The 13740-nt window shown below is 38.8% G+C and overlaps 1 long non-coding RNA gene across 1 annotated transcript; it reads right to left on the bottom strand.

Moving 5' to 3' along the window:
• Positions 1-1882: 1882 nt before the first annotated feature.
• Positions 1883-13400, bottom strand: LOC135312602 (uncharacterized). The gene is made up of 3 exons (XR_010372214.1): positions 13023-13400; positions 5019-5084; positions 1883-3355 (listed from the first exon to the last, which is right to left on the bottom strand). It is a non-coding gene; the product is annotated as an uncharacterized LOC135312602 (long non-coding RNA).
• Between the last annotated feature and the right edge of the window lie 340 nt (positions 13401-13740).

The following is a 13740-nucleotide window of genomic DNA, read 5'->3' as shown; positions in this document are numbered from 1 at the left end:
ACTGACAGAAGAGGAGCAACTAGAAATGGGACACAGCCAAAAAAGAAAAGTGAGGTGCTTGTACTTTGCAATATTAAAATACAATTTTGAGGACAGAGCCTGGCACAGTGTGGAGATTTTTCTTCCCTGCCCTGCACTTCATCAGCTTGAAGAGAGGCCTGGGAAAACTTGCTCTGCTGAGCAGGACCGTGTCATGGTCCCTGCTGGTCAGCATTCAGAGGGTTGCTGCTCCTCTATGTCCTCCCCAGCCTCAGACAGACATGCAAACAGGCAGAGCTGAACAGGCAGCAGCTTATTTTCTATACTAGCAGAAGTAGCTATAGGTGCAAGAATGGTAAGTCTGGCATTTGTGCCTAAGCGCCTCTGGATGGAACCGGCAACCATTGTCTTAACTGCAGGGATGGGCTGCCTCCTGGCTTTCCACCCCAGCAACTGGTGGGAATGGAGAGCAGTGGCAATCCCATAAACATCCCCTGATTTCTGTAACAAGACTTTCAACCTACTCAGTTGAGCTGATGAATTGTGACAATGCTGACATCACCTCTGAGTGTGGAGTATACACCACTGCATTATGCATCCCTGTTAAGTGTAGAATCTGTATTATTGGTGCATTTTGTTTGGTCTCTGCAAGAAGCCAATGGACTATAATAACAGCTGGCAGCCTATATCTTGTATGTAATTTTTTCCTATTGCAAAGGAGGTTTTTTATAAGGAACATTACCTTGTCTGACTAGCCAACCATCTAGTCAATCATCCTAGTCAGAATGGGGTGGGGCGGGGGAAGGGAAATTTGCAGCCTAATGAACTGTGATTATACAAAAAGTGATGCTGTCCCCAGTGAGTCTAGACTGAGTGTTGTTTGGGTGTCCATAGGCTCAAGGAGCTGTAGTCTAGTTTTTCTCCTATGGAAGGCTAGATGGAAAAAGCAGCCAGTCTTGCAAGAAAAGCTTCAAAACTTTAAAGAGGAAGATTTGAATGTGCTTTTTTTGGGATATGGATTGATTTCAACTATGTGTGGTAACACCTGAAAGACAGAATGTGAGTAGGTGGTGGAGAGGCATCTTTCATTGCCTCATGGGGAGTTACCTTGGTAGCTAAGGAGGAATTGCACTGGTCAAGTTTAACATAAGAACTGCACTATATATTCTGACTTTATAATCCAGACCTTGATTTTTTGCTTTGATAGAATGTTTGCAGTATTTTTCATTCTCAAGTGCCCCTGATACAGTCAAGTCCAAATGAAGCTGATGAATTCTTTGTACAAGCTTCTTCCGAGGAGACAAATCTAATTTGACTGGTGAATGCAGACAGTGACAGGGAATCATCTATAACCATTTACTGAGACATATGGAAAGGATTTAAGAGTTAGAGAGTGCCTCTTGCCATATTATAGAGGCAATACAGAGGATATTGTGACCAGCTCCTTTACTGTCTCAGATCTTTTCTTGCAGAGGGAAAGGATTTCAAGGCAGAGACGTAACTTAGAGCTCCCTGAGTCGTCATATAGACCCTGGGTCATCTAGACACTATCCAGTAAAACAAGAGGAGGAAGAGTGCTTTTTTCCCCTAAAAGACTGTGAGAAGGGCCATCGAAGTAAAGGAAGACCTTAGCTTAAACTCCTTTGGGATAAGGAGAAGCACTAGCCACTACAGTATATATATGAACATATCCCAGAGTCAAGTTGAATTTGTCCTTTTAGATTATATCACCAGAATGAATGACTAAATAAGTCTATTGTTCAGAGGCATGGAGTGCAACTTGGTGAATAATCGCTAGCATTTTTTTTGCCAGTAAGCAGCATGGCAGATCAGCATAAAAAAGGCCAAGCCACAGATATGTGGTGAGTACTCTAGGCACAGTGACAAATACGCATACACTCACTGATGAGCAACAATTTCTTATTCCTTAGAAAAAAACATTAGTCAAATTTGAAGGTTTGGAATTCAAATACATTCACATATAAATATGCTAATCCTACAGGATAGACTATTTACAATGTAGTAACTCCTGTACAAATATAGTTGAGTTCTCTGATTTCCTCAGATGAGCTGTAGTTGTAAATCTCTCTTTGTGCTTCCTGGGTATGGACTTTCACCATGCTTTTAAAAAATTAAAGTATTTGCTCCCCTTCACCTCTGTTGCTGTTGTTAACTATGCCACATCTTACTGAAATTATGTTTTCTGGACCGTTTTTCCCACTCTCCTCTACAGGTTTTCACAGCTCACTATTTTCATGTTTCTTTCCAAAACAGTTGGCTCAGGAGATGAGAGGGAAAACACAGGGGCTTTTTTCTTCCCTCAGTTTGTGCCTTCTCTTTCTTGCCTTTCCTCCTTAGCTTACCTCCACCTTGGAGTTATGCACTAAACCATATTCAGCTGGAATATGGTGGAAGCTTAGTGAAGCTGTCTTTAGTGACTGCTTTCTAGGAGGACAAAATATATGCAAAAAGTGAACAGACCTTTCAGAGGCAGTTGAACCTAGGCGGTTAAGCCTTGAGTCATCAAAATTCACAAGTAGCTTTGGACAAGTCTAAACAAGCAAACATCTCTCCCTCGCCCCCACCAAGGCCTCCCTGTTCTTTAGCTGTTACGTGCTTCTTCCTGCTTTCATAACTGACACAAACAGAAGTGAGCAATTTTGTTGGAAATTGCATAGCTTAATATCTTTTTTTATACCATGTGATGCCAATACCAGGGATAATATTGGTCTCAGGTAGGTGAGCTAAACTTTAGGCACAGAAATCTGGTAAATGGACCCCAGTTCTGGTAAAAAACTTGGGGAAAATAATTGAATATTTTTTTCGGTGATGATGAAAAAATCAACTTGAAACCCTTGCCAGTGTTGTCAGAATGGATGATGGCAAGTTGCATCTGTGCCTTAAGCTACCTGAAAGTTGCACTTGACATAGCTGGAAGTGTAAGGACCTGTCTTTACCTGTTAGTTATCAGAATCTGTATTTTCCTTGCTTCTTTGGCTGGCCTGTTAAGAGTCTGCACCTAGAAAAAGTTGGAACAAACATGATGGAACTCAGAGTTACTTGACTGCTATTGCAAGTCACTAATCTGTTGTCAGCAGTATTTCCCCTTCATTGGGCCTCAAGGGAGGATATGTAATAGCCTTCATTTTAGATGTCCATATTTAAAGGTTGATCTTGCTGTGTTGCCCAGAGGCACGTGTCTGTGAGACTTCATCTTGAGGTACTTATGGACTGCAACACAGCTCATCACACCATCAGAAGAGGAAAACTAGTTGACATCCAAAGATTTGTTGCGGTTTGAGGAACTTTTGCATGTTCTTCTGTGGGAGAAATCATCCCTTTTCTCTCCTTTCCTTGAGGAATATTTTAATGCTACCTGCAGAGTAGGAAAACAGAACTGAATTATTCTGGCTATGGAGATTTGTTTTACTTAGAGAATTGCCCAGGGTGGTCACTTTATTGCTACCTGTGACTCACAAATGTGATTTTTTCCCTCCAGCTGCAAACAGGCACAAGTACCTATTGTAATGGATTTGTGGACTTTATGTGAGGCAACGATGTTTCAAGTGCAGATACATGTAACTGTACAGATGGGAGCCCTGACATGAGACCTGAGGAGAGTGCAGAGGAATCTCTGCTATGGTGGCAACATTCCACTTCTACCTGGCTTCTAATTTATTTAAATTGCCTTGCCTTGCTTTCCTCCTCCGAGGTATGCATTGCAGATATCTCATAATAACTGCCCTTGGTCCTCTGAGTTCAGGAAAATTATTACTGTTTTGATGTCAGTTAATTATTTACATTGGCTGTGATTAGGGTAAGGTTTAGCTGGTAGATGAATGCTGTGAAGATAGGTATGAAAAAATGTGTATTCATGAGAAAGCTAAAACATATTGATTTTCCCAAACGAAATAGTGAAGATTTCAGGGCAGAGTTCTGGTTTATTGTTATTTGGGAGGAATATGCCTTTGCATTTTCTAATGCAAATTTTTGCTGCCTTTATATTTTGCTGCAGGATTTTCATGGCTTTTTGCAAAGTAAAATTCTGCAAGGTGGTTTAACTTTTAGTGTGTTGTAGATTTTTTTGTGTGTTTTGTTTTGCTCTTTTTAATTTTTTTTTTTTAATTGTGTTGTCACCATCTGATGATTTACTAGCTGTTTGAAAAGATACCATTATTTTCCAAGTTTTGTCATCGGTTGGTCTTTTTTAATGAATAACTATAGAAAGAATTTCCTATATTTCTGGAGAATGTTGATGGAAAATTATAGCAATTGTGTTGATGGATCTAACTTACAGATGGTATAAATTTATAAACCTTGGTGCACATACTGTAAGCTTTGTCAGATAGTGCTATAATAATCCTTTTTAAGTAATTGCTGCCCAGAGAGGTGGTGGAGTCACCATCCCTGGAAGTGTTCAAAACACATGTAGACATGGCACTTTGGGACATGGTTTAGGAGGCCTGAGGGTGTTGGGTTGACAGTTGGGCTTGATGATCTTAGAGGTCTTTTACAACCTTAATGATTCCATGATTGTAGGATTTGTTACATCACCAAAACCCAACATTTTTGTCTATTATTACTTTGCATCTCAAGATTACTACACAGTTGGCAAAAAAGTTTCCCCTTTTTGTCCTTCCCACACAGAAGGTAAGCACTGTGATCCACTCAGGTCTCAGTTAGATTGATTAATCTTAGTAAATTCTCCAATTCCTGTTGATTCCTCTATGGTCTGGTTGATACTTTGAAATTTATTGTCCACTATTCTCTTTCTTTTGGCAGCTCTTATCCAGAGTTTTTGCCAGCTATCTTGAACCCTCTGGCAAGCCCCGCCTCCTGAAGCAACACCACTTCTCTGCCAACATGTTTTCAGATGAATGGGAAACAATTTTTGTAGCTGTTGTTTTATGTTTTTCTTACTTTATAGTCGGCTCCATTGCTCTGTTGCTGAAGGCTAGCTCTGATATAGACTCAAAGAGAACAGTAAGAAATATATATTGCTCACAGGTAAGGAAGGCACTACAAAATTGACATCTCACCTTAGTCACATCCACATGCTGGAGTTTAATCACGCTGCATCTTTTGGCCACTGTTACAGGCCTCTGCTATAAAAGAAGCACACAGAAAATAAATGCACCTTTCTTGGACTGTTTTAGAATTTGCTGTATGCTGTAATGCTTTCTTCTCAAAGACATCTCTCTAATAGCATGAACATGTAGAGTGTTAAGGAGAGCTAAACTAATTGTGACACCACTTTCACCCTGGGAGTGTCCCAGAGAATGCTTGTAATTGAACATCAATAGCCTGGTGACTTCTGGTGTTGCTTTACAAGGCTGGGAAAAGAAGCCAACTAAGTTTGCTTGCGTTATTATCAATAGTCCTCTCTCAAATTTGGAAAGCAATTTTGCACTTGAATGCAAAAAACTATTTCTGCCTCCTGTTAGCCTCCTGTATGTTCTGCTACTAGGGTTATACAAAGATGGGTGTGGATTTGTTGATTTATTTATTGTGAAAATAAACCTAGCTTATCTTTTTCACTCTGTCTTTGCAGAATACCATGCCAAGGTGCCAAGTAAAATTAAAATTAATCACTGCATCAAATGATAGATTGTGGTTTTAGTGCATCAACAACACATCAAAGGAAAGGCTTTAGGAGCAATCTGGATGAGAATAAGGAAGGAGTTTCTTGGATGATTCAGTAAATTCTTCCTAAGAGGGAAAAGAATACTAGAAAAAAAAAGGTGTGTTTGAAAATGGAAGCTATCCAATAAGCTGATTGGAGTTAACTGCTTGAAACTGAATATAAGATAATTGTGTAGATTGAACTAAGTTGTGAAGAGGCTGTAGAGAGAGAGAAAATACCTGATGTACAATGTAGTAGATGGTAGAGCTGAGAAAGTGATTCAAAGAGATGTGAGAATCAGGAGAAATGATCACTGGGCATGATTACTAACTAGGTTTAGGACAAAATCTGCAAAAAAAAAAAATACAGTATTTAAACTTTGGAGGGAGCTTGGAGGTGGAAGGGTTGCCTCTCCGTAGTTAATTATGTTATGCAGAGAGAAGCTGCAACAGGTAACAATGATGTCAATGTCAGGACTAAAGAGGTTCAGTTTGAAGACAATGGTCTATTTATACCCCACATAAGACAGAGTAGCATGACAGTAACCATGGCTGTTGAGAGATAATATAGTGATGAAGGTTTGCAGAAAAACGATGATGGATCTTTTATAGATGTATTAAGCTTGATATGAAACCAGTTATTACATCAGATAGACAAGATTATATTTAGAATTGCATAAGAGGTCTATGAAATTAAGGTAGATCTTTGAACAGTCTGCAGGAGGATGATAGTTACATCTATGATTGTAGATGAGATAAGTCATATCTAAGGTAAAAGGGAAAACGGAAGAAAACCCTCAAAATCTGGAAAAGACAGAGCTGAGATCTTCTAAAGGAAATAATGAATATGTGGGATGTAAAGCTGTGTAAATAAATGACTTCTGGGGTGTCTGAAAGAATAAATAAAAATATGACTTCTCATGAGTTCAGAAAGGAAATTTTTCGGGTTTTCTGGTGAAATAGACTTAGTTTTTATACTTTATTTTGTGTGTTTTCTTTGTGATCCAAAAGAATATTTTCTTTGGAGAAATTTCTGACAGTTGAAAAAATGAAATATATTTACAAATGGAACCAGTTCAATGTGAAAAAATGACTGGTTCATGATGAAATTATTTTAGTAAATAAAGTTGATGCTTTACAAAAATATCAGCCAAAAAAACCCCCAAAACTTGAGACAAACTTACAAATATTTTCCCCTGCTCTAATTGAAGGCAAATCAAGGAAAGCATATTAGGTCATATTAGGACACTATATACTGTGTGAGGCTGTGGCATCAAGGAGGATGAAGCTGTAGTACTGGTGCTGCAAACTGGGTAATTTCTTCTCTTTACTAGTAGTTGCATATATGAAAACATTCACACTAATACCTGGGTGCCAGTGAATACATTACTTCTTTGATGCTGTGAGGTTTAACCTTATTGACTGCTTAGAGACAGGCAAGGGCTTTTCAAAGGAAAATTAGACTTTTATTGTCAGAAAGGGCCAATTAATTAAGAATGATTTTTATTTGACAAAAGCATTATATTCTGGTTGGAATTTCTACTTGAACCAATGACTAACCAGTATCCAAGTATTATCAGCTGCTTCCTGGCCCAAACACTGGCCTGGAATATGTGTGGCCCAAATTAAAATTCCTTCTCAAACTTGAAAAAAAGGGTGGTGGGGGGGGGTGTAGTGGTGTGATTGGAACCTCTTTTCCCAAAACAGAATGTCTCCACTGCCAAGCTGTCTGGATTCTTTTGGGATCTTAATGTCTAATTTATATTTTTTAAAAAAATCTCAGAAAGGTCTCTATTTCTATGCAGATTATTTTAATCCATTTTAATCTAAAAGCTGTTTCTGCCCAACTTGATACATAGTGTTTAACCTGCAAGCTACAGAGCACTGGAAGCCAAGTATCCTAGGTATTAGTAGGATAAGATTTTTATTTACACGGTTTTGTACACTAAATATTTTACACTTCTAAATGCTTTGTGTGAGTACTTTACACTTCTATTGTAAAAAACATGTGGTGAGAAAGACGCTGGAAGGAGGAAGTTTTGGAATACAAACTAATGACTGCATCTGAAAATTTATCAGCTTATATCAGCATACTGTATATGTTGGAAGAAAACCAGCTGTATGCAAATTCCTGGGTTGTTTCCCTTTTCTTGTTCAAACTGGCTTGTGAACTTTGGTTTTATTTATAGTGCTCATGGAAGACTGTAAATATTTCAGTACCACAAGGATCTAGTGGCATTGTGTTCAATCAGTAACTGCTGTGGTGATTGTGCCAACAGGCTTTTTACCCACGCAGTTCCACATACTTTACAAAGAATGTGTTATTTCTACTTTATAGATGAAGGAACTGAAGGGCAGAGAAGTTAAGGGACTTGTCTGAAATCTCAGAGTGAGTCAGAGGCAGAGACTGAAAGAGAGTATAGGTTTGATTATTTCTTGTTTACCCCTTTATTCACTGGACCATAGTCTTGCCCTCAAATTCCTAATCCTATTGTAAGCAACTGATGAGGTGGCTGTTTTCCTGGTTTGGACAGGTGGCTGGCATGCATTATTTGAGTGAAACTGCATTTTCCATAGTAAGGTGGTTAATACTGTAACATGTTTTACTGGGTGGGTGTTTAAAGCTTCTATAACCAACAAAAGAGAGAAGAGACCCAAGAAAACAACTAAATCCTTACACTGAGACAGTGAAAATTCCAATTCTTAATAGCTCTCACTCAAATCCTTTTTAAATTTGTCTTTTATTGAAATATTTCAGTAGGAGAGACTAAAAACTCACAGGGGAACTAATTAATGGAAACAAAAAGTACACTTCCCCATAGAAAGGAATAGCATTAGAGTAATTTTATATGTAGCTCCTGCATTCACTCCATCTCTTGTGAAAGTGCATTCTATACACATTTATTTAACCTGTTGAAAACTGCTGTTGGCTTGTTTCAGCCTTACTCTCTGGACAACCAATGCTTTAAGAATCTTTAAAATGAGTTAATCCAATACATTTGGCTAAGACATGAATGGTAAATCTCTGTTCAGTTGTGCTAAAATTCCTTTGATTTACTGGCAATATCTCTGCCTGTAAATTGAGGAGGGTACAGCTCTGGGCATGAGACTTAGCTATAAAACTGATAGATGGTCCCACCCAGCTTTTGGTCCTGGCTGAGCACTGCTGGTCAGATCCGCTCCAGGACAGAGCTCTCACTCTGCACTGTCAATGCTGTGACATGTTTGGAAACTGCAAGTTTAATAATATTGACCTTGGCAGTCTGGACTTTTGGTCCTCTGGGCCAGGGCCTGAGCTCTGGCACTGCTTGGGTTGCTAGTATCAATGTAGCCATATTTTGCATTACCCTCAGAACAACCAGAGCTCAACAAGGATGTAAACAAGGGAGCTACCCTGTAAAGAGCCTATGGGAAATCATACAGAAAGCCACATATGAATTTTGGTTACTTAATAAATTATTAATAATGTCTAAACCAAAAAAAGCAATGAGTTTTGAACACTAAACTCTCAGTAGGAAGCACTGATTGCCCTGTAGATTGTCAATTGGTTAATCCAAGCTTTAAAGGAAGTGAAAGGCAAAACCCCATTACCAAGGAAAAGTTTATGTGGTAACTCACAGCTCTTGATGGGAAATATGTTATCAGTGCAATCTGTTTATCTATCGTCTTTCACAAGAAGTGCAGTAGGCCAAACACCTGGAGATGATTTTATTGATAATACTTGTAGAGATATCAACAGAAGATTGAGAAAGGCAGTGCATTCAGACCCATCATCACAAAATATTGCAAAACTGCTGCCTTTGCAGTGTTCATAGTAAACAGGAAATAAATGAATTTAAAATTACATGAGAAGCAGAAAATAAATTTGAAACTAAAGGGATTATGGATAATGCAGAAAAACAGAGAATGCTGTTTTAGAGGCAGGAGCTGGAGGGGACCAGCTTTTCAGCCTAGTTGTGAGATGGTTTACAGGCTGGAGAAAGGTCTGAGGAAGAGGTCCCTAGAGCAGCTGGTCAGGTAATAATGAAAATTCATGGATGTTTTTGAAAATCAGGTTTCTTTCAATTTGTGTTCAGAATTTCTCAATAATAAGCACAAGCATACTTATATAAATTATACTGAAACTATATGGTATGCAGTTAGGTACCAAATGTTGTATATAAGCATTCCTGGAGTATAAAGACTTGGGACATAAAGATCCATTTACTTTTTTATCTTTTCTTCTTCATTTCCTTCAAGCTTGGAAGAATCAGTAACCCTGGAGTTTACACTTAAAAGACCTCTAAATGACACAATTATTAACAAAGTCTCCTATTTTGGGCCAAATGCTATGAATCAACATAACACCACTGAAGTCAGTTTTCTGTACAAGCTGCTGGTAACAAATAAATGGTTAATAAGGAACAGAGACTTCAGAAGGGAATTCTAGGGACATTAAACCTTAGCCCCCTCAGTTTACAGGCACTTTCAGAAATTTGGTCCAAAGAGGTACCAGAAGTTTGCTCGGTACATCTCACTCCACTAAATGACTCTTCTCAAACTGGAAACTTGGGATTCATAGCAAAATGCTCAGTGTTTCAGACAGATGTCAAAGGGAGAAATCAAGGCCATACTCAGCATTGTAGGATGCTTGATATCAAGAGATTTGCAAGGTGAGATTTCCAGGTGTTCACAGAAAGCAGGCCATACCTTTCGATGCTAAGTGGCTCTCCCTTTTTCCTGAAGGAATGTCTTTTGCTCACCTTTCCAAAGAAATATTAACTTTGTAAGAGTCCTGGGTCTGGACTTTTTTCACTCCTTCCCCTCCCCCTCTAAAGACAACACTCCCCCAGAAGAGAAAACATATCAGTTCTTGAAAGTTAGGAATGAGACCTGCACTTTTTGGCAGAACTAGCAGCCACCGTTATTCCTGTTACATCAACGTCCATTTTGCAGCGTCATTGTACTATTGTTTTCACTATTACCACTTACCATTTTAATCAAGATGAAACTACAGAAATGGTAGTTGAGCTTCTTTAAAAGCAAAGCAAACTCCCAAACCAAGTCATTGAAATGTTTCAAACACTGCTGCTGAAGCCTCTGAAAGAAAATTTGCTTCATGCCTTGGAATAAACATGCCTGGGCTCTGATCCTGACAGATCATTTTGTATTTTTTTTTCCCCCATCTGTGTATATTTGCAAAATCAGTGGCTCTTGTTTTTCTTTTCCAAGTGATGATAGAACAAATCTAAAAGCTATCCTTTTCAGAGTAGGCTCACTCCTCTCAGTCCTTCAGAAAGGATATATTTAGTGTACTTTCTTGCTTTTTGCTCATTTCCAAACAGAAGTTAAGGATATACCTTTTCCCACTGAATATTTGTTATCTCCAGATGTCTTATTAAAATCCGGCTTTCTAATTGGATATATAAATAGCCCCTGGTTACCTAAAGATCCACTGATGTTGGAACACATTTTAACAAACCTCAGCAGTGCAGCATTTAAAAATAAATACATGAAATCAAATGAAAGAATGGATTATTGACCAGCTGCACGTTCATCCTGCAAGGCTGAATCAAGCAGGAATCATTTATCACTTCAGTTTGAAGAGTTTACCCATGTCTTTAGATGACAGCACAAAAAATAGCTGCAAGAGCTAAAACTGTACAGTCCCTCAGAAATGCCATCCATTGCATTAATCTGGGAATTAATCTGAGGCTTAATCTGGGAATACTTGAATAATAGTAATTGCCTGGATTTTGTAGTTTGCATTGTGATTTCTTTTGAAGGCAATGTGAATTGCTGCTCTCATAAGAGTGAAAAAGTGTTGTATACATTGAAGGTTTACCTTAATTCTTGTATACATTATGTGCAAATATTTACAAATATTCTCAGCTTCTAATCTGAAAAAAGAGGATGTAAACCAGAAGGGACCATGTCATTTAATGTAACTTGCTCCTATTCATGTTGAGCTCCATCTAACTCTTAACTAAGATGTTTTCCCTCTCTGCTCTCAGTGAAAGAGCCTTCCAAAACTCTGTTCCTTTGATGTTTAGAAACCTTCTTTTCACCTCTGGTCAAAATTTATTCATGGTCACTTTATAACTGTTTACTTTTGTGTCAACATTGTCTCTAAGTTTGAATAGTCCCTTTCCCCTCCCTTCTGTTTAACTTTTGGTGTATTATATGCATGTATAATTTTATTACATATTAATAGAGAGCTTTAATTTCCACTCTCAGCCTTCATTTCTCTGGGTGTATGAGCTAGCCTTCTTTTAGCCTTCTGTACTAAAATCAGCTCTCTGCTCCTTGATCATCTTAGAAATCCTTCCCTGTATCTGTTCCAGATTGAATTAATTTTTGTTACCCCTGGGGAGATGAGGGTTGTACACAGTATTAGGAATAAGGTTTTACCGGGGCCTTTTAAAGGAGGCTGACACTTAAAAACATTCCTGTTGCTGCATTATGTAGCTCTGCCTTGTTAATGTCCTCTTTTAAAATATGAATGTATTGGCTGATACTACTTTTTAAAACTGTGAGCCCAAATACAATATACGTGCATCTGTGGTGGTTAGAAGGGCAGGAGGGATTTACATCATCTTTTATTAAAAATGGCAGTGTGCTCTTCTTTAGTAATTTCCTTTCATGGGTGCAAGAACATATTTAACAACATGAATTTATTCTGGATACATGGAAAATTCTGTAAGTTAAATTCAGATTCTGCCTTTTTGTTGTTACAGACCCTGTTGTAATAAAAGAAGGATCTACAACCCAGACTGCTGAGTTCTGGACTATTAGTTTTAGTTTAATATACGGTGGGAAAAGAAAGAAAGCAAAAACTCTTGAGTTCTCCAAATTGCAGTGGCATCTGTGTCAGTAGAAGGAAGAAGTAATGCATAAATAAATGAATACTATCAGCATATGGTGACAGCTCCTAGATCAGTTTTGGCATGGGAGTTAAAGGAAACTGAAGAGATGTTCAAGCTAATGGATAATTCTGGTTCAAACAAGGTCAGCAGGTAACCACTTTCTGGGCTTGTTTCATGACTTTCTGAGGTTTGTGGAAGCCATTTTCCTTGTACCTAGAGTGAGGACCATCAGGTGAAGCTCCTGGTTATTATTATCATGCTGTTTCCTTCTCACTCTCATGAAAAATGTTTTCTCTGGCAGGCTGCCCTCTTTGCTGACCTGCAGGAAGCAGTTAAAATATATATTGGAAGGGTTTAATTCCTCTGCCCCTAAATCTGAACACTCCTTGGTTAGAGCTAAGGCTGTTTCTGCAAAGAGGATTTCCTAGGTGGTTCAACAGAACCCAGTTCCAATAGCCTTCAGGGCATGGAAGAAAAGATTAAAAATCAGCTTGTCTCAGCTGAAAGAAATCCCTGCAAAGCTCTGGGTCGGGAGAGTATGCAAAAGTAGCCCATCTTTTACAGGAGGCCCATTACCTTTATGCCAGATATTGCCTTTCTCTTGGAGATCTCCTGGTTCTGTGTTGATAGCTTCCCTTTGAGACATATTTTTAGCCCATAACCTGCTAGGTACTGATTTATAGTCTGATGCTGGAAAAAGTCCTGGTGTCGTTGTTGCTGCCTGGAGCCTTGTTGAGCCTCATTTAAACAAATGTCTTGATCCCTTCTCATGTTGCATCTCTTCAGACTTCCTCTTGGGTTCGTCTTTCCAGAGCAGGCCCTCCTTCCTCCAGGCAGCACAAGCAGTAAGCTATCCTTGTCTGTAGCTGGGTTTTGTGCTGTCACCACATTATGTGCTCTCTTCCAGCAGCAGGAAGAAACACAGGCACATCTGACCTTCTGTTTGCCTCTTGCCTCGCCAACCTCCTGGCTGCAAAGTGGAGCTGCTACTTTGTCAATGATTAACTGACTTAGCCGTTTTGGTTTTTTTTCACAGTGGACCTGATGAAAGCTGAACAGGGGCCAAAATTTTATAAGCTTTCTTTCCTTTCTACCCTCAAAATGACTGGGCTGAAACCTACAAAGGCCCTGTAACAGGATAAGTGTCAAGAGTCTGCTTTGCATCTTTTCTGAGTTTCCAAAGGCAATTCTGAGATTTGAGCGAAACTTAACCAAATCTTACGGCAGTTCACATTCATACAACGGCTGCCTACATTCCCCTTAGTAATTCATCATTTCAAACAAGACTTGGGGT

Source organism: Phalacrocorax carbo, chromosome 3 (genome assembly GCF_963921805.1).
Source record: "Phalacrocorax carbo chromosome 3, bPhaCar2.1, whole genome shotgun sequence".
NCBI classification, from domain to species: Eukaryota; Metazoa; Chordata; class Aves; order Suliformes; family Phalacrocoracidae; genus Phalacrocorax; species Phalacrocorax carbo.
The sequence above is the reverse complement of the archived record's forward strand: the minus strand, read 5'-3'. Positions and strand labels throughout refer to the sequence as shown.